Below are 26952 nucleotides of genomic sequence, written 5' to 3' on the forward strand. Positions count from 1 at the left end.
AGCGATTTTTGATTAATTAGATTAAGGTCATAATCGAACTAAAGAGAAATCGAATTAAAACGGGTGGAGTATCCCAATTTTAGTCGCATTATTAAAGTGCATTACAGACATTTAAACACAATTGAACTATTAGAGTCATGTAGGGCTTTTCGGCGCGTTTTGTGACTGGATAGTCCACACACACACACACACACACATACACACACACACACATACACACACACACTGTGAAAATAAACTCAAATTTACACATCTTAACCAAGAACCATTGATTTCTCTTATTAATATGAAGGAAACACCTAACCATATAAAGTCTACCACATAATTTGTGATACATTAATTGGCAGTAATTAATATATATATATATATATATATATATATATATATATATATATATATATATATATATATATATATATATATATATATATAAACTTTGTTAATGTCTTCAACAACAGCATTAGAAAAATCATGGTAAATCTATTTATCAAATATGATTTATTTATTTGTTCAATCAATTAGCTTTGTAGGTCTACAGCATACAATTTTAGAGCTTTCATTATGAAACTAAGCATATATATATATATATATATATATATATATATATATATATATATATATATATATATATATATATATATATATATATAGATTATATTTAAATGCATTCTAGTAGTCTGCACTAGTCTTATTTTGGAAATATAATTACTTTGCATTTGTTTATCAAATGTCTATGCATGGAAATCTGAGCGTTTGTTTGCTCTGTATTCCCACTATAATTGTGCTTTAGAATTATAGTTTCAGTTTAGTTTGCATTAGGGCTGCACAATATTGAAAAAATCTTGACTTTTTGACTTTTTTTCTATTTGGGAAGTCTTAACAATATCATAATGGAAAAAAAATCTTACTTTTTGTCTCGTTTCCAAGTTGCCAAATATAAAAAAAATAGAGTAAAGCATAAAAAAAGTAAAAAAAAACAAAAAAAAAAACAATACATATTGTTTTGTTTTCACCATTAGAGGAAATAAGTGAAAATTACGAGTAAATATATGATAAATGATATTAATTCTAAATAAAATCAGTGATCAAATACAATTCTGTGGCTCCTGGTCCACTACGATTCCGACTTAACATTGCATATCTTTGCAATGTGATATTGCGAAGTGCGCACATTGCAATATTGATGCTAAATGACATTTTGCGCAGCCCTAGTTTGCACCATTTCTGGGTTTTATGTACCATAAAGGTAGCACATCTCAGATCATCTGCTCCATAATACCAACAAAGAATGATTACTCAGACTGTCTGCATATTACCTAATTCCAGAATGGTGTAAACTAAACTGAAACTTAGCAGCTAGCCAACTAATGCATTAATGGTACATGTTCTGTAGGAAAGGATCCTTAGATGTTTTCTGTTGTGGTCTGGGGATATAAGCCTATCGATAATAACATTGAATAATTTTACTAATAACTTTAAATTGGACGGCCCTAATATAATGTTAGAGGAACCCCTGATATTCAGGAGAATTTTGACAGCCCAATGTACTCCTTTTTTTTTTAACATTGCACAAGTTACTTCTATAATTCTTGCAAAGCATCATGGGAGGTTGAATAAAGGCAGATACTGCACAGATTGATTTTCCTTGATGGCTTTGTCTGCTGTAAGCATCAAGGAGAGACTGTCTGAATGCGTGGTAATTGCTGGTGTGCCGGTGAGGATTTCGTGACTTTGAGGTGTTGAGAGATGATTGCGTGTCCTGTCAGCTGCATCCAACTGTGGCAATTTTTCAGTTCTTATTGGTATATTTGCTTCTTGTTAGAGTAATGCATCCCTCCGGGCGAGAATCCTGCAAAAGCGCGGAGAGAAACGTGGTCGTTTATCAGACGAGTATCGCTGTGTCCCCTGTGACCTCTGTGCTGGTGTCTTTCAGCAACTGTTTGTCTGAATTATAATACAATAAACATATAAAATGTATATTTATTCATCCTCTTCTTTTCTATAGCTTGGTCTCTTATCATATTATAAATCATAAATGGCAAAAAAAGTTGTAAATTCCTTTGTTCATATTTGATTCATAGCATTAATGCAATATCATTCATTATAATATAATATCAATTATATATAATCAATTATTAGGCTGGCTTGTCAAAGCCAGACTACTGAAATGCTATTTAAACTTATTAGGCTGGCTTGTCAAAGCCAGACTACTGAAATGCTATTTAAACTTATTATTATTTTTTTTATTTTTTTTATTAATCTTCTGAGACTAAATTTCTAACTCTATCTCCTCCTAGAGCTTTTGAGCTATTACCACCAAACTTGCTCCAGACCTCCAAACTATTCTGACTCGTGTTGCTATATCTCCTCAGACTGATCCGACTTTCGGTTTTCCGAAAAACGTCCCGGGACTGTCGGAAAAATCCCATAGGCTTAACATTGGATCAAACTTTGTGAGCTCATAACTCTGCGTCAGACTGTCACACAAACTTCTACCTGGGCTCATTTAACTCAGACTATCAAACTGCCAATGACTGATCACCTTTAAACTTTCTAGCCACGCCCTAGCAACCACTTTTGGACCCTAGTAACTGTCCCATAGACTTCTATTCAAAAGACTCTCATTGACTTAACATGGGATCAAACTTTATGAGCTCATAACTCTGCATCAGACTGTCATAGAGACTAATGGCTGAGCTCATTTAACTCCGACTACCAAACTGCCAATAACCGATGAGCTTTTAACTTTCTAGCCACTCCCCTAACTACCAAATACTGCACCCTAGCAACTGTCCCGTAGACTTCCATTCAAAAGACTCTCATTGACTTAACATGGGATCAAACTTTGTGAGCTCATAACTCTGCATCAGACTGTCATAGAGACTAATGGCTGAGCTCATTTAACTCAGTCTAGCCAGCAGCCAATCACTGATGGCCTTTTAACTTTCTAGCCACACCCCTAACTACCACATACTGCACCCTAGCAACTGTCCTATAGAATGTAATTAGGTGTGCTATCGAATGCTTATAATTCTAACATGCTAATGACATGCCAATCATGCTAGCAACATGCTACTCATATGCTAATCATGCTAATGACATGCTAACTCATACTGGAAACATGCTAATGACATGCTAATTTGTACAAGAATCATGCTAGTAACATGCTAATTCATACTAGACTCATGTTAATAACTGGCCTACATGCATATCTTTGCTTAGCAGTGTCCTATTGACCTGGGGGATGGCTCATCTGACTCAGACAACCAATGAGCATCTCAATATGATAATGAAGCTCACAAGCCACGCCCCCAAATTTATTCCATAGACTTCCATTAAAATAGGCCAAGATGCATATCTTGGCATAGCAGTGTCATACAGACATGGGGGTTGGTTCATTTTACTTAGACAGCCAACCAAATTCAAGTGCACTCTGTAACCTCGCCCATAGCAACAAAACAGAGTACCCTAGCAACCATTCATCAACAGCTATATCTCAGCATCTGAACATCGTAGAGACTTGGAGATTGGCTTGTTTGACTCATGCTAGCAAACGGAACTTCCTAAATGCTACACATGCTAGCAGTGATTAGCTACATGCTAATATTGACTAGCCAAGTACTGTAACTTGCTAGAAATGCTTACTAAGTATAAATGTTTTATCAAGCATGTATGTGAGGCTTGCCTAGTAACCAACCAGGGTACCCTAGCAACTGCCTAGCAACCACCCAAATTACCCTAGCAACCGCCTAGCAACCACCTAGCAACGGCCTAGTAATGCCTTAGTAAGGGCCTAGCGACCACTCAGGACACCCTAGCAACCGCCTAGCAACGCCTTAGCAACCACTCAGAATACCTTAGCAACCACCTAGCAACACCTTAGCAACCACCTAGCAACCACTTGGGACACCTTAGCAACCGCCTAGCAACACCTTAGCAACCACCTAGCAACCACTCATAACACCCTAGCAACTGCCTAGCAACGCCTTAGCAACCACATAGCAACCACTCAGGACACCCTAGCAACCACCTAGCAACACCTTAGCAACCACCTAGCAACCACTCAGGACACCATAGCAACCACCTAGCAACGCCTTAGCAACCACTCAGAATACCCTAGCAACCATCTAGCAACCACTTAGGACACCTTAGCAACCACCTAGCAACACCTTAGCAACCACCTAGCAACCACTCAAAACACCCTAGCAACCGCCTAGCAACACCTTAGCAACCACCTAACAACCACTTAGGACACCCTAGCAACCGTCTAGCAACACCTTAGCAACCACCTAGCAACACCTTAGCACATGCTAATTCATGCTAGAATCATGCTAACAACATGCTAACTTCATGCTAGAATCATGCTAATTCATGCTAAAATCGTGCTAGTAACATGCTAATTTATGCTAGAATCATGCTAGTAACATGCTAATTCATACTGGAATCATGCTAGTAACATGCTAATTCATGCTAGAATTATGCTAATAACATGCTAATTCATACTGGAATCTTGCTAGTAACATGCTAATTCATGCTAGAATCATGCTAATAACATGCTAATTCATACTAGAATCATGCTAATGACATGCTAATTCATACTAGACTCATGCTAGTAACATGCTAATTCATACTGGAATCATGCTAGTAACATGCTAATTCATGCTAGAATCATGCTAATAACATGCTAATTCATACTGGAATCATGCTAGTAACATGCTAGTTCTTCCTAGAATCATGCTAGTAACATGCTAATTTATGCTAGAATCATGCTAGTAACATGCTAACTCATGCTAGAATCATGCTAATAACATGCTAACTCATACTAGAATCATGCTAATAACATGCTAATTCATACTAGAATCTTGCTAATTCATATTAGAATCATGCTAGTAACATACTAATCCATGCTAGAATCATGCTAGTAACATGCTTATTCATGCTAGAATCATGCTAATAACATGCTAATTTATACTAGAATCATGCTAGTAGCATGATAATTCATACTAGACTCATGCTAGTGACATGCTAATTCATACTAGAATCATGCTAATAACATGCTACTTCATGCTAGAAAAACACTAGTAACATGATAATTTTACTACAATCATGCTAATAACACACTAATTCATGCTAGAATTATGCTAGTAACATGCTAAATCGTGCTAGAATCATGCTAATAACATGCTAATCCATGCTAGAATCGTACTAATAAGATGCTAATTCATGCTAATAACTTGCTAATCTATGCTAAAATCATGCTAATAACATGCTACTTATACTTTTTCAAACTGTTTTTAAACTAAATAAACTATTACCAACAGGCTTTGTCAAGCCAGCCTCAAAGTTTGTCTCGACGAACTTTACTGTCTAGTTATTATTTTTTTTTTTTTTATTATTCTTCTTCTGAGACTAAATTTCTAACTCTATCTCCTCCTAGAGCTTTTAAGCTATTACCACCAAACTCGCTCCAGACCTCCAAACTATTCTGACTCGTGTTGCTATATCTCCTCAGACTGATCCGACTTTCGGTTTTCCGAAAAACGTCCCGGGACTGTCGAAAAAATCCCATAGGCTTAACATTGGATCAAACTTTGTGAGCTCATAACTCTGCGTCAGACTGTCGCACAGACTTCTAACTGGGCTCATTTAACTCAGACTATCAAACTGTCAATGACTGATCACCTTTAAACTTTCTAGCCACGCCCTAGCAACCACTTTTTGACCCTAGTAACTGTCCCATAGACTTCTATTCAAAAGACTCTCATTGACTTAACATGGGATCAAACTTTATGAGTTCATAACTCTGCATCAGACTGTCATACAGACTAATGGCTGAGCTCATTTAACTCCGACTACCAAACTGCCAATAACTGATGAGCTTTTAACTTTCTAGCCACACCCCTAACTACCACATACTGCACCCTAGCAACTGTCCCGTAGACTTCCATTACAAAAGACTCTCATTGACTTAACATGGGATCAAACTTTGTGAGCTCTTAACTCTGCATCTGACTGTCATAGAGACTAATGGCTGAGCTTATTTAACTCAGACTACCAAACTGCCAATAACTGATGAGCTTTTAACTTTCTAGCCACACCCCTAACTACCACATACTGCACCCTAGCAACTGTCCCGTAGACTTCCATTACAAAAGACTCTCATTGACTTTACATGGGATCAAACTTTGTGAGCTCATAACTCAGCATCAGACTGTCATACAGACTAATGGCTGAGCTCATTTAACTGAGTCTAGCCAGCAGCCAATCACTGATGGCCTTTTAACTTTCTAGCCACACCCCTAACTACCACATACTGCACCCTAGCAACTGTCCTATAGACTGTAATTAGCTGTGCTATTAAATGCTTATAATTCTAACATGCTAATGACATGCCAATCATGCTAGCAACATGCTACTCATATGCTAATCATGCTAATGACATGCTAACTCATACTGGAAACATGCTAATGACATGCTAATTTGTACTAGATTCATGCTAGTAACATGCTAATTCATACTAGACTCATGTTAATAACTGGCCTACATGCATATCTTTGCTTAGCAGTGTCCTATTGACTTGGGGGATGGCTCATCTGACTCAGACAACCAATGAGCATCTCAATATGATAATGAAGCTCACAAGCCACGCCCCCAAATTGATTCCATAGACTTTCATTAAAATAGGCCAAGATGCATATCTTTGCATAGCAGTGTCATAGAGACATGGGGGTTGGTTCATTTGACTTGGACAGCCAACCACATTCAAGTTCACTCTGTAACCTTGCCCATAGCAACAAAACAGAGTACCCTAGCAACCATTCATCAACAGCTATATCCCAGCATCAGAACATCGTAGAGACTTGGAGATTGGCTCGTTTGACTCATGCTAGCAAACGGAACTTCCTATATGCTACACATGCTAGCAGTGATTAGCTACATGCTAATATTGACTAGCCAAGTACTGTAACTTGCTAGAAATGCTTACTAAGTATAAATGTTTTATCAAGCATGTATGTGAGGCTTGCCTAGTAACCAGCCAGGGTACCCTAGCAACTGCCTAGCAACCACCCAAATTACCCTAGCAACCGCCTAGCAACCACCTAGCAATGGCCTAGTAATGCCTTAGTAAGGGCCTAGCGACCACTCAGGACACCCTAGCAACCGCCTAGCAACGCCTTAGCAACCACTCAGAATACCCTAGCAACCACATAGCAACACCTTAGCAACCACCTAGCAACCACTTGGGACACCTTAGCAACCGCCTAGCAACACCTTAGCAACGACCTAGCAACCAGTCAGAACACCCTAGCAACCGCCTAGCAACGCCTTAGCAACCACCAAGCAACCACTCAGGACACCCTAGCAACCACCTAGCAACACCTTAGCAACCACTCAGGACACCCTAGCAACCGCCTAGCAACGCCTTAGCAACCACTCAGAATACCCTAGCAACCACCTAGCAACACCTTAGCAACCGCCTAGCAACTACTTAGGACTCCTTAGCAACCACCTAGCAACACCTTAGCAACCACCTAGCAACCACTCAGAACACCCTAGCAACCACCTAGCAACACCTTAGCAACAACCTAGCAACCACTTAGAACACCCTAGCAACCGCCTAGCAACACCTTAGCAACCGCTCAGAACACCCTAGCAACCACCTAGCAACATCTTAGCAACCACACAGAACACCCTAGCAACCGCCTAGCAAGACCTTAGCAACCAATCAGAGCACCCTAGCAACTGCCTAGCAACAACCTAGCAACCACTCAGAACACCCTAGCAACCGCCTAGCAATGCCTTAGCAACCACATAGCAACCACTCAGAACACCCTAGCAACCACCTAGCAACACCCTAGCAACCGCCTAGCAACATCTTAGCAACCACCTAGCAACCACTCAGGACACCCTAGCAACTGCCTAGCAACGACTTAGCAACCACTCAGAATACCCTAGCAACCACCTAAGCATGCTATGTGACATGCTAATTCATACTAGAATCATGCTAGTAACATGCTAATTCATACTACAATCATGCTAATAACATGCTAATTCATACTAGAATCATGCTAATAACATGCTAATTCATACTAGAATCATGCTAGTAACATGCTAATGCATGCTAAAATCATGCTAATAACTTGCTAATTCAGGCTAGAATCATGCTAGTAACATGTTAATTCATACTATAATCATGCTAATAACATGCTAATTCATGCTAGAATCATGCGAGTAACATGCTAATTCATGCTAGAATCATTCTAGTAACATGCTAATTCATACTAGAATCATGCTAATTCATGCTAGAATCATGCTAATAACCTGCTAATTCATACTAGATTCATGATAGTAACAGGCTACTTCATACTAGAATCATGCTAGTAACATGCTAATGCATGCTAGAATCATGCTAGTAACATGCTAATTCATGCTAGAATCATACTAGTAACATGCTAATTCATGCTAGAATAATGCTAGTAACATGCTAACTCATACTATAATCATGCTAATAACATGCTAATTCATGCTAGAATCATGCGAGTAACATGCTAATTCTTGCTAGAATCATTCTAGTAACATGCTAAATCATACTAGAATCATGCTAATTCATGCTAGAATCATGCTAATAACCTGCTAATTCATACTAGATTCATGATAGTAACAGGCTAATTCATACTAGAATCATGCTAGTAACATGCTAATTCATGCTAGAATCATACTAGTAACATGCTAATTCATGCTAGAATCATGCTAGTAACATGCTAATTCATGCTAGAATCATGCTAGTAGCATGCTAATTCATACTAAAATCATGCTAGTGACATGCTAATTTATTCTAGAATCATGCTAGTAACATGCTAATTCATGCTAGAAGCATGCTAATAACATGCTAATTTATACTAGAATCATGCTAATAAAATGCTAATTTGTACTACACTCATGCTAATAGCATGCTAATCCATGCTATAATCATGCTAATGCATGCTAGAATCATGCTAATAACATGCTACTTATACTTTTTCAAACTGTTTTTAAACTAAATAAACTATTACCAACAGGCTTTGTCAAGCCAGCCTCAAAGTTTGTCTCGACGAACTTTACTGTCTAGTATTTATCTTGTTATTTATATTATTATGTTTATCTTAACCGCAGTTGTAAGAGCAACAAATAATAACTTCTAATCTGTTGAACTGTATCCCAATCATTACAAATACTGCAGAAGACCTACTGAAACCCATATGGGCCGGTAAAGGATTCTGACGGTATGATAACCTTGGATAAAAATATCAAGGTTTCACGGTATTGTGATTACAACTCTAATATATATGTATATATGTATGTGTGTGTGTGTGTGTGTGTGTGTGTGTGTGTGTGTGTGTGTGTGTGTATATATATATATATATATATATGCATGTGTATATATATATGTATGTGTGTATATATATATATATATATATATATATATATATATATATATATATATATATATGTATATATATATATATGTATATATATATATATGTATATATATATATATATATATATATATATATATATATATATATATATATATGTATGTATATGTATATATGTATATATATATGTATATATATATATGTATGTATATGTATATATGTGTATATATATATGTATGTATATGTATATATATATATGTGTGTGTTTGTGTGTGTGTGTATGTATGTATGTATATATGTATATACAAAATATTTTAAATGTTTCTTAAAATAAAATATATTGTGACTAAAAGGAAAAAAAGTTTTTGTTTTTTACTCAGACATTTAAAAAAATTTTTTTTAATGTGTGAGTAAAAAACAAACTTTTTGCTCTTTTAGTCACAATATATTTTATTTTAAGAAACATTTAAAATATTTTTGAACAGTAAACGTGTCGGCAAAATAACTCAAATTAATCATTGACTTCTGCTGTCATTTCAAAAACTTTTTTTTTTTTTTTTACAATGTAAAACTTTATCTTTAGATATATTTTCTGCTGGAGATACTGTTGCCCAAAAGAACTAAAAAAAAAAGTTAATAAAAAAAAATCATAGACATAATCTAGAAACACTATTACAGAAAATTTTGACGGTTTTATACTTTGAAAAAGGTTATTGTCCGATGTCCACATGGACCCTAGAATCTTACAGAAGTCAGTCAAGTTTGGTGAAGGAAAAATCAAGACATTTGTGCTGCGCATTACATCGCAAACCACAGGAGAGGGCACATTCTTCAGCAGGATAGCGCTCCTGATACTTCAGCCTCCACATCAAAGTTCCTGAAAGCAAAGAAGGTCAAGGTGCTGCGGGATTAACCAGCCCAGTCACCAAATTTAAATATTATTGAGCATGTCTGGGGTAAGATGGAGGAGGAGGCATTGAAGATGAATCCAAAGAGTCTTGATGAACTCTGGGAGTCCTGCAAGAACACTTTCTTTGCCATTCCAGATGACTTTAAGTTATTTGAGTCAGAGATTTATAGATGCAGTCCTCCAAGCACATGGTCATACACAATATTAATTATGTTTCCAATGCAGCATCACTTTATATTCTATACTGTACATTATTTCTGTTAAGTGACAAGATTTTTGACTAAGCAAAGTCAGACCTTACTGTCCTAATTAAATAATTAATAATCAAGGCATGATCATATTTTATTTTGGTAAATTTGAGTAATCTAGAGGCCTTTGTCTTTCATATAAGCCACTTCTGATACCAAATGATCAACTAGAAGTTATTATTTGTTGATCCTAAAACTTGGATAGGCGACAAGACCTTTATCAGGTAGTGTAGATCTAAATCTTGAAATAGTAATATATATTATTATAATGTATTGTAATATAATAAACATCAAAATTATATTGTTATTGTTACTTTATATTCATATACTCGCTTTTTTCCCAAAACTTGGTATTCTATTATATCATAAAACATAAATGCTAACTTTAAAAAAAGATTAATATATTTATTGTAGTATATTGTATGAAATGTAAAATAATATAACAAATGTTACATAATACTGTAGATATTAAATGCAAATATTTAAAAATATTTGTCACTGCTCCTGTTGTTCGATCATAATTTACATTTCATTTTAATAGCATTTTTAATTAACATTTATTTACATTTACATGTGAATATAAGGTATTTACATGTAAGGGGTATATGTCAAATAAAATAACAATGCATAATAAAATGTTAATAACATTATGTAAGTAATATAAAGGTAATAATAATCCATTTGTTGTGATGATAACAAAATGTGTGCGTCTTTAGCAGCATTTTAATGATCATCTATACAGAAGCAGTTTCCCCATTGTTTTTGTCCTTCAAATTATCCACGCATTTCCTGTATGAAATTGTTTTGATGTGTTATTTGCTATGACCTAAAAAGGCCTCCCTTTGAGATGACAGGAAGCAGCATTACAGAGCTCTTGACTCATTTGAGCTAATGTACCTGCGCTTCTGCTTTTAATAGCAAGACCCCCCCCCCTCCTCTGTTTCCATAGAAACCCAGAGATGACCTCCTGCCGTCATTCACTGAGCGTTCACTCATACAAACATTACCTGCATCTCCGGGTCAGGCCTGTAATGCTAATATGTGTGTTTATGTGGAGTGTCCTCCATATTGTCTCCATGGTAAATATGAGCAAAGAAAGCTGTGAAAAGAAATCCAGAATTATTAAAGATGATATATTAAACCTCTTTTCAGAAGGCATAATATAAATCTCAGATGTCACCAGAATGATTCTGCAAAAGGGATACGCATTTCAACCATTTTCTTTCTTCTGTTGAACATGAAAGAAGATGTTTTGAAAAAAGTTGGAAATCTGTAAAGGCTGATTTATACTTCTGCGTCAAGTGACCGGCGTAACCCACAGCGCATGCAACGCGCGTGGCTGTGCACTTATACTTCTGCGCGCTGTCTCTGTTGGTCTGCATTAACACTTCCGAAACGCTAGTTGGCAGTGAGGTGTAAATGTTCCTCTGTGTCGAGTTTCTTCGCTGCTTTTTTGCTTTTCCTGAACACTTCCGGGATGTACAAGTGGCTCAAACTCGCTCATTTTGAGGCAGCAACCGGCAGACGTGCAGCAACTTTACTATGAGGTAAACACAAAACAAAACTTTCCATCCGGAGCTCCTTCACGGGACTCCATTTAGGACACTTGTAAACAATTGCTACATTGGGTTCGCGCCATTCGCGCGGCTCTCTGTCCCACCCCGACTCGTCATCGATACCAAGCCGACCAATCATAGAGCTTGCGCTACTTGTTGTTGCGACGTGTAGTTACATTTTTTAAGAGGTGCACGACAGTGACGGCAACGGCCACGGTGAAGGGCTATGCGTCAGCGCCGTAGCATGCGCCGGTGTTTGACGCAGAAGTATAAATCAGCCTTAAGCATTGACTTCCATAGTATTTGTTTTGCCTACACTCAGAAATAAAAGTACGCAAGCTGTCACTGAGGGTGGTACTTTTTCAAAAGGTACACATTTGTACTTAAAGGGTCCATATTGGTACCTCAAAAGTATATATTAGTACCTTAACATTTTAAGAGGAAAACTTTTGTACTTTTTAGGTACTAATATGTAACCTTGAGGGTTTAATATGAACCTTTAAGGTTAAAATTTGTACGCTTTGTAAAAGTACCACCCCAGTGACAGCTCACGTACCTTTATTTCTGAGAGTGTACTATGGATGTCAGTGGTTACAGGTTTTTTCAAAATACCTACCTGCGATTTGACATGCTTTTTTTTACTTTTACAGCGCGTCCTGATTGGCTGTAGACCATTGTCAATCCATATCTGTGTCTCTTGTACAGTACAGAATGCGTTTAGCTTGCCAAATTTGGTCCCTTTATATTAAGTGTCCTTAACTAATATGTACTAACACAGGAATTAATAGTTTGTTACAATGTACTTATTGTGTAAATACATGTATTTACTGTGTACTTGTGCTTGATTAAATACCAGTATGTAATTACATCTGTAATTAACTTCTGTAACTACATTTGTAAATACACTGCTGACCATTCCCTACACCTTAACCCACCCTTAAACCTACCCACACCACCAAACCTGTCCATAACCCAGGGGTCGGCAACCCGCGGCTCTAGAGCCGCATGCGGCTCTTTAGCGCTGCCCCAGTGGCTCCCTGGAGCTTTTTCAAAAAATGTTTAAAAAACGGAAAAAGATGGGGGAGGTAAATATATTTTTGTTTTAATATGGTTTCTATAGGAGGACAAACAATTTAACGTTTTCCAATGCTGTAAAAGTGTGTAGAATATTTATTTTCAACATTTCTGTCAACGAAGATTTGCGTCATAGCCTGCGACACACAGAATAGGCAGGTGGCTGTTGTAAACTATCCGGCGGCTGTGTGATGCGCCATGGAGCGTAAGCTGTCTATGCCAAAGATGTACAGCAGGGCACGCTTTCTCATTTTCCCTCCCTGAGAGAATTCAAAGAAGCCCATCCCGATCACTAACTCAACAGTGATTATTTACAAGGTGCGATCGTTGATATGCAAACTGCATTTGGGAGCAGATTTTGCGAGTGGCGAAAGGAAAAAACAAGACTGTCTTTCCTTGGCACACACCCCTGGAGATTGACCCTGCCTTGTTGAGCACATTCCCAGTAAGGGGCACGTTATGCACGTTCATTTTGATGTTGTTTTTTGGAATCCTCAAAATAAAAAACATCAAAAATCTGATTTCTTTACTGCATTTCTTTAATTTCATCAAAGCAAAACATGATGCATTAATATTGTAATGAAGTTAAACTTGAACATTAAACATAATTCATTAATACTGTAATGAAGTTAAACTCGAACATTAAACAATGCATTAATATTGTAATTAAGTTAAACTTGAGACGGCATCGTACAACAGAGTAGTCACGTGGTGCGCCATTCTCTACAGGATGCACTGCAGGGAAAAAAAAACATTTAATCATGAAGGCTCAGTATGTATTTGTAGCCAACTAAATCATTTTTATAGTAGGCTAATATAGCTAATATAAATACATACAGCATGTGTTGCCTTCATTATAAGGCTTATATAAGGCTTTTAATTTTTTGCGGCTCCAGACATATTTGTTTTTGTTTTTTTTGGTCCAGTATGGCTCTTTCAACATTTTGGGTTGCCGACCCCTGCCATAACCCAACCCCTATCCCAACTCAAGAGCACCACAAGTGTTCTCAAATACATTATGAACACAGTAAGTACATTGTATTTATTTTTTGATGCAAGTACATAGTAGTTAAGGCCACTTAATATAAAGTGTGACCCCAAATTTACATAAATCTTCGATCTCTATCAGTGTGAGCCATGCCATACAGCACCATGCATTTTAAAAATGTAAACAGGTTTAAATCAGGGTACGCACACTGGTGCCGCATGTCGGCAGCTGTCTGCAGTGCCCAGCTACGACTCTGTTCATATTCATGCCACGCCACAGAACTCCCTCTGAATAGTTTCATTTTAAATAACATGCAAAATAAATGCCACTATTATAGCTGAGGTCACTGTACAGTAGGTCATGTGTGACACAGCAAGCTAAGGATAAAATGACCTTGATTTATTTATTTATTTTTATTTCACTAGTTTAAAGACTCCCCCAGTCACATCTGAACTGATGCCGGTGTTGTGATTTCATTGATCCAGAAAAGTGTCTCTTTTCCTCCTGTTCTCTAGAGCTCCAGCCATTGGCCATTTCTGCTCTGTTTACAGGCCTCTGCGAGTCTGAGAACCACTTGAGCTTAAAAGTGCCTTGGATTTCACTTCACTTCCTGCAGTCCTTTTTATTAAGAGTTCCTTAATACCCACTGTTAATGCTAGAAAAAGCTGCTGCATTGTAATTACCACTGAAGTGTGCAAGTTGTTATATTTCGCTTTTCTGTTTACATAATCACACACCTGTTGCATGGCAAAAACAATGAAATAAACATATTTTTTCTCTTCTGCTGCATTGAAGTCTTGAGACAAATTGAGCAAGTTCTGTATTTTTGTTTTAGTATAATCCATGGATTTAAACACAAGTTTATAAATAATGAATAATGTTTATTCATGTTGATTGATAATGTTATTTATTTGTTATTATTTAGCATTTATATAAATTATCTAATTTAATATTATGTGTAGAACAAAATATTGTGAATAGTAGTAGTTCAGTCCATAAATTAGTAAATAATCAGAATTAAAGTCAAAATAAATGACTAGCCCTCCTGTGATATGAGAAGTGAAGTATATAAAGGCAGAATATTTAAGCTTATATATTGTTATATAGTGTAAATAAACTGGAATAAAGTATATAAAGGCAGCATATTTGAGATTATGTATTGTTATATAGTGTAAATAAGATACCTGAAGGAAATCCTTGCGAACACAGGGAGAACATGCAAACTCCACACAGAAATGCCAACTGGCCCAGCCAAGACTCGAATCAGCGACTTTCTTACTGTGAGGCTACAGTGCTAACCACTGAGCCACCTTGCTGCCTAATGTTAAAATTTGACACAAAACATTGTTCTGGTCAATAATAGTTTATTAGTTCTTTAATTAAAAGCAAAGCTGACAGAAATAAACACTGCTGAATGGAGCAAACACTAACCTACATATTATTCAGTCAAAAGATAATGCCAAACAGTCAAAAACAGAATGTATTTTGGAAATAAACGTATTCATTGACAATCAAGATGATTCAAAGCACCCAAATGAGCCTGTGGTAATAGTTTCAGCAGTTGATAACATACTTTGGAATGTTGCAACTGACCAATCAACATCAAGTACTCCAGAGAGCTGTGTAAGAATTCTTTTTACAGTAATATTTGTCTTTAACTGTGTGTACATGTATATATTCTTTTGTCATTTAAAAACAGAAGCATCTTAGGCAGTTTTGGTTGGATGTGTAATGTGCTTTTGATGGATCTGAGTTGTATTACTCAGTATAGAAAGTGCAGATGAGTCAGCTGAGACTGGAGCTTCACAGCTGCACACTGACATTTGAAGTGTCGGCTCTGCGCTGCTCAGATGAACAGTTGTCGTCTCCTTTGTTAATGTAAAAAGAAAGTGCACTGTTGAAAAAAGCACCTCATCATCTCTGCCACATCCACAAACACCGCGTGATGCTATTTGAATTCAGATCATGTGTATCCGACTAGAAAACAAAACAGGTTCTACCAGGCGGACGTGGTCGAGCTGAGAATAATCTAAAGCTCACTGCGCACTTCGGTTTTTTTAATGTTAGTTTATTCATACAGTCAAACACACAGATTTGACTTGGCGAGCCATTTGGACATGTCCATTTGACATTTTCGTATTTCGGAATTCCATTAATGATATCAAAGTGCCATCTAGTGGCTGTTACTCAAAATGCAACAAGGTTTCGCCTTTAGTGTTACAGCGTATCAATGCTGGTTGTTGCTAGAAGGGATGCAGCTCCTTCTGGAAATTATTATTCATCAGGGATCGCCACAGCCAACTTATCCAGCATATGTTTTAAACAGCGGATGCCCTTCCAGCTGCAACCCAGTACTGGGAAACACCCATACACACTCATTTACACACATACGCAACGGCCAATTTAGTTTATTCAATTCACCTATAGCGTATGTCTTTAGACTCTGGGGGAAATCAGAGCACCATCCAGAAATTAGCAAGATTTATTAAATTACCCTTAAATTGCGTTTTATAAGGGTTTCCGCGTAATCTTAAAATGTCTTAAATTTCAAAAAGATTATTTTAGGGCTTAAAGGTCCTAAATTCACTGAAATTTTGACTTGTAGGTCTTAAATAGTTGTAAACACGTCTTAATTTTCCTTTGTCCATGTAAAGCTAGGCCAATGGGTCCAACACACATCCAGCTTGCGTTTCCGGTTTGACACATGTATGCTTTTAAGTGGAAGTATGGCTGCACGATATTGGAAAAAAAATGATATTGCAATACTTCTTAAGTGAAATAATTCATCATTCTAGACTGACGATGTTCTAGATTTCCTCTATTTCAGAAACTTTGACATTTGTCACCAAATTTAGCAGTAAAGGTTTGTTTATGGTTAAGGTGGAATAAAGTACATAAAGGCAGAATATTTAAGCTTATATATTATTATATAGTGTAAATAAGGTGGAATAAAGTATATAAAGGCAGAATATTTAAGCTTCTGTATTGTTATATAGTGTAAATAAGGTAGAATAAAGTATATAAAGGCAGAACATTTAAGATTATGTATTGTTATATAGTATAAGTAAGGTGGAAAAAAGTATATAAAGGCAGAATATTTAAGCTTATATATTATTATATAATGTAAATAAGGTGGAATAAAGTATATAAAAGCAGAATATTTAAGCTTATATATTATTATATAGTGTAAATAAGGTGGAATAAACTATATAAAGGCAGAATATTTAAGCTTATATATTATTATATAGTGTAAATAAGGTGGAATAAAGTATATAAAGGCAGAATATTTAAGATTATATATTGTTATATAGTATAAATAAGGTGGAAAAAAGTATATAAAGGCAGAATATTTAAGCTTATATATTATTATATAGTGTAAATAAGGTGGAATGAAGTATATAAAGGCAAAATATTTAAGCTTATATATTATTATATAGTGTAAATAAGGTGGAATAAAGTATATAAAGCCAGAATGTCTAAGCTTATATATTATTATATAGTGTAAATAAGGTGGAATAAAGTATATAAAGGCAGAATATTTAAGCTTATGTATTATTATATAGATTAAATAAGGTGGAATAAAGTATATAAAGGCAGAATATTTAAGCTTATGTATTATTATATAGTGTAAATAAGGTGGAATAAAGTATATAAAGGCAGAATATTTAAGCTTATATATTATTATATAGTGTAAATAAGGTGGAATAAAGTATATAAAGGCAGAATATTTAAGCTTATATATTATTATATAATGTAAATAAGGTGGAATAAAGTATATAAAAGCAGAATATTTACGCTTCTGTATTGTTATTTAGTGTTAATAAGGTGGAATAAAGTATATACAGGCAGAATATTTACGCTTCTGTATTGTTATTTAGCTTAAATAAGGTGGAATAAAGTATATAAAGGCAGAATATTTAAGCTTATATATTATTATATAGTGTAAATAAGGTGGAATAAAGTATATAAAGGCAGAATATTTAAGCTTATATATTATTATATAATGTAAATAAGGTGGAATAAAGTATATAAAAGCAGAATATTTACGCTTCTGTATTGTTATTTAGTGTTAATAAGGTGGAATAAAGTATATACAGGCAGAATATTTACGCTTCTGTATTGTTATTTAGCTTAAATAAGGTGGAATAAAGTATATAAAGGCAGAATATTTAAGCTTATATATTATTATATAGTGTAAATAAGGTGGAATAAAGTATATAAAGGCTGAATATTTAAGCTTATGTATTATTATACAGTGTAAATAAGGTGGAATAAAGTATATAAAAGCAGAATATTTACGCTTCTGTATTGTTATTTAGTGTTAATAAGGTGGAATAAAGTATATAAAGGCAGAATATTTACGCTTCTGTATTGTTATTTAGTGTAAATAAGGTGGAATAAAGTATATAAAGGCAGAATATTTAAGCTTATGTATTGTTATATAGTGTAAATAAGGTGGAATAAAATATATAAAGGCAGAATATTGAAACTTATATATTTTTATATAGTGTAAATGTGGTAAAGTATATAAGGGCAAAAACTTTGACATTTGTCCCCAAATTTAGCAATAAAGGTTTGTTTATGAGACACTGTTCCTGAGATTTGAAGAATTATCATTGCTCTACGTATAGTTTGTGTGTAAGTAAGTGGTAATGGACTCTTTAATTCCACAGATGGATCACCACAGATGGAACATTGTCAAACTTCTGCCACTCCATTCTCATCATTGCCAAGTTCCTGTCACACCATCCTCAGCTTGTTTTCTGTGTGTGTGCCTGCGCGCTTGGTCACAAAAGTGTGTCTTTGTTTATATATGGCTCCATACTTCATACAGTCCATTGATGCTGCTCTTTTTCTCCTTGTGTGAAAGTGAGCTCCTTCAGTTTTGAAGGTTTCGTTATTTTTAGAAAGTAATTGTTGCCGGTTTGGCTCTCAGATGTTCAACAGCAGAGAACAGTACAGTTGTGTTTCCCCAGGCGCAGGATTTGTAGTGTTTGTTCCAGAGTGTAGGTGTTTTCATCTCACACGTTCTCGTTAGCCCTTAGCAGCGCTCATTAGCGTCCGACACGACTCGCTATTTCCACAGGCACATTTTTCCTGAGAGCTGCGCGTATTGACACAGGCACTGTTGCATAAAGGCTTGAACGCTCTCTGCTAATTTGGTGAGCTGATCGGGACATACTTTAGCAGCCCACACCGCTGCATTGCTAATGACAGTTCTTCATTAATTTTGTCACACCTGTAGGCATGAAACAGCCAGTGAGTGCTCATTATGGCTCTTACATTGTTAGGGAAGCTGCTTTGAACACAGCGTTTTTGGGTTTTCATTATTCATTGATTGTTAATATTGTTACTGTAGTTGCAAGACGTGTTGACAGGTCGCTGGCTACCTTTGAAGGTATTTAAGGAACCATGCATGCAAACAATGTTCAATATGTTTTAAGTTTGAATAGAAATCCAAAATCAAACAAACAATGCTCAGAGGTAGCTTGAATAATGTGTCTGTGCTCTTTGGGTAAGGCATTCATCAGAATACACAGCAAAAATAAGTCCAAGGAACCCGAAAAATTTTGAAAAAAAATTATAAAAAGCCTTTTCACATGGCTAATCCTTAAAAACGGACTCGTTTTGGCAAAGAACTACCTTCATCAGGGTAACGGTGATCATGTTCATCTGTAGTTTCCTTTTAATGCTACGATCTCATGACTCATTAGATTCATTAAAATATTTATGTTTACATTCTAATGTTTATGTTTATATTTTAAATTTGTATTTAATTATTTAGTTAAACATAAGGGAAAATCATTAGCGCTGTTTTTAAAAGCAGCTTGGAAAATATTAATTAGTTAATTAGTAGATAACCAATGAGGGGCTGATCACAGTGAATGTGTTTTTCGTTCTAAGAAGGCAAGACGCACCACACTGCCTTTATTTTGTTAATGAGATAAAAAAGAAGTGTGCTGTGCTTTTTATGTTGCTAGGCAACCACTGAACCAGCTGCATATTGTTTGTGAGCACTGCTGTTGATTATTGTTATAATTGCAATATCTAATAATATTGTGATAATTCGGATAACTCGAAATCGCGACCTCTATCTTTATTTTTTGCATTATATATTTTTATTTTGCTTTTTCAAAAGTTTACAGTACAGTACATCGAAACAAACTAAAGAAAACATACACACACAGTATATTAATAAATAAATAAAATAGTATTAAAATAAATAAATAAAATTTAAAAAGGGAGGAGATACTGTATAAACCAACGGAGAAAAACTATTTGGTCAAATCAAATCATGTTGTACTGTTTTACCAAAATTCAAAAATGGATTCCAAATCTTTAAATAATTCACCTTTTGCCCTCAAAGAATATGTGATCTTCTCCAATGGTACACAGTTGCAAACTTCAGAGATCCACAGTTCAATTGGTACTTCAGTGTCTGTTTTCCATTTTAAAGCAATATGTTTTTTTAGACATTGTCAATAACATTTTAGTAAGCTTAACAGCATGATTATGCTGGAGGTTAGAATTTGTATAATTGCCCAATAAGTATATCTCTGGATCCAATGGAAAATCAATTCCATGAATCTGTGATATGATATTCCATACTTGTAGACCCCCATCTTTAAAAGTCTCTGTAGTCATCTTGACAACACTAATAGGGCTGTTATATTAATGGAATCCCCGCCTCTGCTTTCATTTAATTGGACAATGAAAAAAGATGGATTTTTTTTCACTCAGAGTTGACTTTTTTTCAACTGGAGATCCACAAAGTGCAACGGCAAAAATGCGAGGGGCAGCAGACGGTGAAAATGTGAGGTGAACAAAATGCTGTGCCCATTAGAAAACCATTCAAAATAGGTGCCTCTCATTGCAAAAAGCGCATTCGGTGTGATTTAAGGACTGAAGATTAAGTAGGCCAGCTAGGTTAACTAGGCAAGTCATTGGACATTGTTGGTTTGTTCTGTAGCAAAGGGAGAGAATAATATTGACCCTAAAAATTTGTTTAAAAATGTAAAAAGGTGTTATTCCACATTAAAATAAAAGAAATGACTTTCTCCAGAAGAAAGAATATAATAGGAAAAACGGTGGTATTTTTTCTTGTTAAGCATCAGATGGAAATATTTGAAAAATGATTCAAATTTTGTCTTCAACATATTTAATTGTAATCCATATTATATATTAAGAGATTGCATTTTATTTTAGGTTTATTCAGTTAAATATGCATATTTAAATCTCTGGTGTTTATGGGTTGATTGATTTCCTAAAAAAGTACATTAAAGTATGTTGTTATAGTATATAATGGATGTAGATTTCTGTTGTTCTAGATCATTTAGATGGTTTGTGGGTGGAGCTTTATGCCTTTCTCTCCAATGGCAGACAGTACTTGTTCCTGACATTTACATTGGGGGAAAAAAGCATATTTAGATAAAAATAATGAGGACCGTTTCTATTAACTTAATAATTTTAAATGATAATTATTTTTTTAAACATTTTCACTACTCCAATTAAACAAAAATCTCTTGCAGTTCCCAAAGATACTCGTGTCAACTTGCTAGACTGAAGGTCTTTATCTGAATGAACCCGTTTAATTGAACTGATTAATTATGTTTTTGATCATGTGGGATGTGTTGTACACTTCGCTCCAGTACTAACAAAATGAAGAAGTAAGTGTCAGAAATAACTGTCTGTAAAGAAGTTGTGAAGCGTCAGCATCTGTCAATGCAGCGTTGTGTGGAGTTCAGCCAGCAGAAGTTCAGATTCAGCACTGGAGAAAAACACAAAGAAATATGAGAGAAACTGAGGAGGAGGATTATAGAGACCGATGACTGAAGATGACACACATAGAAACTGCATTCATTACTGATGATGGTGTGTGCGTGTGTTTAGCTCTGTCTGAGGGGCGTCTCACTCTGAGTCTCATTTAATGTACCATGCCTTTATTTCCTTTGTGTCTGATTCAGAGACTGATGGAGATTTCGCATTTGAATGAGTTTCTCTCTCGCTATTATGTTTGGTATTTCCAAATGGGCACTTGAATGGACTTAGAATGTAGAGCTAAATGATTAAGAAGTGATTAGTGTTTCTATTTCTACAAATTATTCAGTTCCAGAGTTATTACATTATAAACTAACTTTAATGCATTCATCAATTCCATTAAGTAAAAAATTTTTGAAAATTTTTTAAATGTTGTTTCTATATGCTTTCATATATATATATATATATATATATATATATATATATATATATATATATATATAATATAATATATATATATATATATATATATATATATATATATATATATATATATATATAATATAATATATACACACACAAACACACACACACAGCTAATCGGCTGCTAGCATAAAACTGGTTCCCTCAATGAAATCCCTATAGGATTTTCCCATAAACTTTTTGAAGATTACAAATAATAAGCTCTGTGTTCAATCGCTGTTCATAACACTCCCACAAAAATACAACTTTGAGCATTTTTGATTCTTAAATGCAAAATCAGGAACAGAAAACCTAACATTAGGCTTTAAACGGACTACAGTACCTTCGGGGCGCTCGCTTGTGACGTTAGCACCACCCTGCTACAGACAACTTTTCAGGCTTATTTTTAGAAATATATCCCATGACAACAATTTAATCTCTCGGTTTATTACATTATCATTATAATCCACACCATAAACTATAAATTATTATTGTATAGTTTTTTTTACGTGCGAAATACGTTTTGTTTGTCTTTACGGTTGTTGTAAAGGTTTTAAAACTGCATGTATAAATGTGCCTACATAAGGCATATTTAAATGTGAATCGTTCGCATGCACACAGTCGCTTACCTTAGTAACAGACGACAGAAATGAGGCGTGAGGGACAAGTCTATGTTCCTGCAAGTTCCATCATGGACACAGAACAACATTCGATATTCTTTTTTTGTAAACAGCGAAAAGCAGCCCATACAGACACGGAGAAGCATGAATATTGCAGTTATGACAGTTAAATGTGTTCAGATGAAGAAAAAAAACGGCACAAAATCTACTGATCACATTAAAATGACAGCTAATATGCATGTACTTTTACACATTTATTCACAAGTTTGCATTACAAGATTAGAGCAGGAAAGAGACAGGCTGCAAAGGTAAGCTGTATACCCATTATATTGTTTAATTGAAATAAATGATCCACAAATGAATCTGTCTTGATAGTTTTTACAAGTAGAGTCCTTACCTACACACAATATGAATTCTACGAAACAATACTACAAACTATAAAATACTATTCATGAAAATACTTAAATCACAGACAAATCCAAATGTCCAACATAAGCGGACTGTGCTCCAGACCAGTTCAGCTTGATGACGTAGAATGTCTCAGACATCGCCTGTAGTCCCATTTAGCAACTTGATAACAGCCGTCTTTTTAAAGAAGCGTAACTGATCAAAAAAATCAAGAGTGTGATGTAACTGATGTGTTTTCTGTCATAGAATAAAAAGTAAAAGTATCTTGAGTTTGTGTTAGCCAAGAACCCTTATTTAAGCGATTTAACCAAAATCACATTCACAATATCCATTGACTTTTGGACGAGGGAACTGGAACTGCTACAATGCTAACTCGCTTTTGGATATTTGCACACAAATTGACGTCATACTTTCTCCACATAGGAAAAAATTAAATTCTCCAAAACTGTTTGCCAAGCTTACGATTACATTAAATATTTAGAATCACCAATAAAAATAAACATCTGTCTCATAAGTTTCATTTCTAAACATTCGAATCAAACAATATCTGCATATTTTCAGGTTGCCCAAGCTAATGCGCATGTGGACTTGAAAGAAACGAGATCACGACACCAACCTCATTTGTGGCCAATCTACACGTTATCATGCTCTGAATAATACTTCATCCGATAGAGCTGCTAGTTATTCACAACAGGGTCTTGATGGCGAATCTTCTCCATAAATTACAGCGACTCTTTGTTTACAAGTTTGTTCGTGTAGTTGCTGTCAAGTGATGTGCGTTTGACAGGACGGACTGTACCTCGCTTTTGTTTCATACAGATTACAAAACCAGAAAAGTTTTGTTTTCAAGTGCACTTGGTTCAATTAAAAGCACTGATTTCAAGCATTATGTGGATATATTTCTTATGTCTGTGAAGCAAGTATTTGCTGAGATTCAAGTTCGTTTGTTGACCATCAAACTGTTGTAAAAGCACACACCTGGTCTGAGCTTCTGTGGGGAGAAACGTTAGTCTTTAGCGATCAATGATTGGCTCATGTATTGATAGGCTGAGCTTCATTCGCCATATTAACCGTTACACTTTTCCCCATTTAAAACTGAGTGACATGTCTTGTGTATTCTAGTGTCTTTGGTATTATGCAATCTTAATAAAATAATGAATGTCTTGTGTATTTAAATTGAATAACTTCCATGTATTATTTACATTTATCTAGATTTGTTTTTAAATATTATTTTTAATTTGTAATAGATCGAAAATATTATAAATAAACTTGTTATTATATTAATTATTAAATATTAATGAAACATGTTAATTTGAGTTCTGTAAAAATTTAAAATTATATATAATTTCTTACATTTTTTTATTTATTTTTTATGATAACGGTTATATTTTTCCTAGATAACTTTGGTAATTGCCATTAATTTATTTATAATATTTTTTTTACTGCAAAAATTAAAACACTGAATTAAACTGAATGACAGTAGTAATGTTGTTTCCAGACATAGTGTTTAAGCATTACTTTTAATTATATGATTAGTAGCAGACGACTTTTCATTGAGCCTAATGGATTCAAACAATAAGTAAAATCATTCATTTAATCAAGAATAGCAGCTCTGCTCACTCTCATTCACATGACATTCACAAATGCACCTCTTGGTGTGTGAGTCCTTCTCCTTTTAATAAGGCTTAAATTTAGCAGCAGAATAAAACAGTCATTTAAATCAGAGGTCACTGCTTATGAAGTAGAGTGAGCCACGGGCTAAACAGAGACAATGGCGTTCAGTTTAATAAGCGCGAGCAGGTCATTATCTCAGCTCTCGCAGCAATGACCAGACAAACACACAAACCTTCAGCATGAGCATCATATTCCCAATGCACAGTTTTCATCACATCATTTTCATAAGCCTCAGTCGTGTCTCACAGCTGTTCTGAGAAACAGCACAGTCCTCTGTGTCCTCATTTGCAAAGTTTTGCTTTCTTTTTTGGTGGAGGCATAAAGAAGCCTCTGAATGTGTTAATAGAGCTGAAGTTAATCTCATTTAAAGGAGTAGTTCACCCTGAAATGAAAAGTCTGTAATTTCGAACTCTCAAACCTGAAGTGTGACTATTTATTTCTTCTTTAGAACATGAAGTTATTTAGGGTTGGAGTTCTGTCATGAACACTCTCAGGATTTAGTATTGTAATGAATATGTAGATGACAATGTTGATGTATTTAGTCTTGGTGATATACAACTGCTACGCTGCTGCTGCTTTGATTATTATGGCAGAGGATGTACCAAGACCTGCTACTGCCAGTAGATACGCAGAGATGCCGTCTGAGAATAAAACGCACTGCTGCTGCTGCAAACATAATACATGTGTATCCCTTGTAGTAGATCTAAACACAGGTGGATATGGGGTGGTGGAGGGTCTTAAATGCAGAGCATTTAAACTGATGAGGAGCAAGCTCATTGGCTGCCAAGGTGACAGCAACCAAGTAGGTAATGATGCAGGTTTAGTTGATTAGTTGAACCTATCAGCCTGCGTCCGCATAGAGTTGGCAGAAATTCACCTGTTGATTTTGCTGGGCAGATGGTGGAGAAATCTGCATTTTATTTTTACTTTTTTTAACTAATAGCTTGAATGAATTAATCAGTGACTCACTCATTTAAATAAATATTTATTTTTTCGACAAATCTTTTGGACGTATAATTCAATCATGCACTTATAAAGACTTGTTTCACTATAGGATGAATCTGTATTTTTAAATGAATCTCTTGAAGAATTAATTCAGTGACTCACTCAGTAAGACTTCAGTTGTTTCATTACTGGACAAACTGGGTTTTTAAACAAAACTTTTGGATTATTGATTTTGATTCTGGAGACTCACTCATAAAGATTCCAGATGAATCAGCTTATTTGAACAAATTTTTTGAGCATGTGATTCATTCATACATTAATTTTCTTGTCGACTTAGTCCCTTTATTAATCTGGGGTTGCCACAGTTGAATGAACCGCCAACTTATCTAGCAAGTTTTTTTCGCAGCGGATGCACTTCCAAGCCGCAACCCATCCCTGGGAAACATCCACACACACACTCATGCACTACAGACAATTTAGCCTACCCAATTCACCTGTACTGCATGTCTTTGGACAGTGAGGGAAACCAGAGAACCCGGAGGAAACCCACACGAACGCAGGGAGAACATGCAAACTCCACACAGAAACGCCAACTGAGCCCAGGCTCGAACCAGCGACCTTCATGCTGTAAGGCGACAGCACTACCTACTACGCCACTGCTTCGCCCCGCATGTGATTCAATCACTCATTTATAAAGACTTGTTTCAGTATTGGATGAATCTGTTTTGAGCGAATCTCTTGAATCTTTAATTTAGTGACTCGCTCATAGTCTTTAGTTGTTTCATTACTGATTTAACTGGGTTTTTGAACAGATCTTTTGGATTAATGATACAGTGACTCATAAAGATGTCATTCATTTTCTTGTCGGCCTAGTCCTTTTATTAATCCGGGGT

The 26952-nt window shown here is 35.4% G+C and overlaps 1 protein-coding gene and 1 long non-coding RNA gene across 46 annotated transcripts in view; both read left to right on the forward strand.

Annotated features, from left to right (window-relative positions):
* Positions 1-26952, forward strand: part of nbeaa (neurobeachin a) — a 340332-nt gene that overhangs the window by 61781 nt on the left and 251599 nt on the right.
* Positions 17181-19039, forward strand: LOC141376428 (uncharacterized). Its single transcript, XR_012386462.1, has 2 exons — positions 17181-17765; positions 18522-19039. It is a non-coding gene; the product is annotated as an uncharacterized lncRNA (long non-coding RNA).

The sequence above is a fragment of the Danio rerio genome, chromosome 10 (assembly GCF_049306965.1).
Source record: "Danio rerio strain Tuebingen ecotype United States chromosome 10, GRCz12tu, whole genome shotgun sequence".
NCBI classification, from domain to species: Eukaryota; Metazoa; Chordata; class Actinopteri; order Cypriniformes; family Danionidae; genus Danio; species Danio rerio.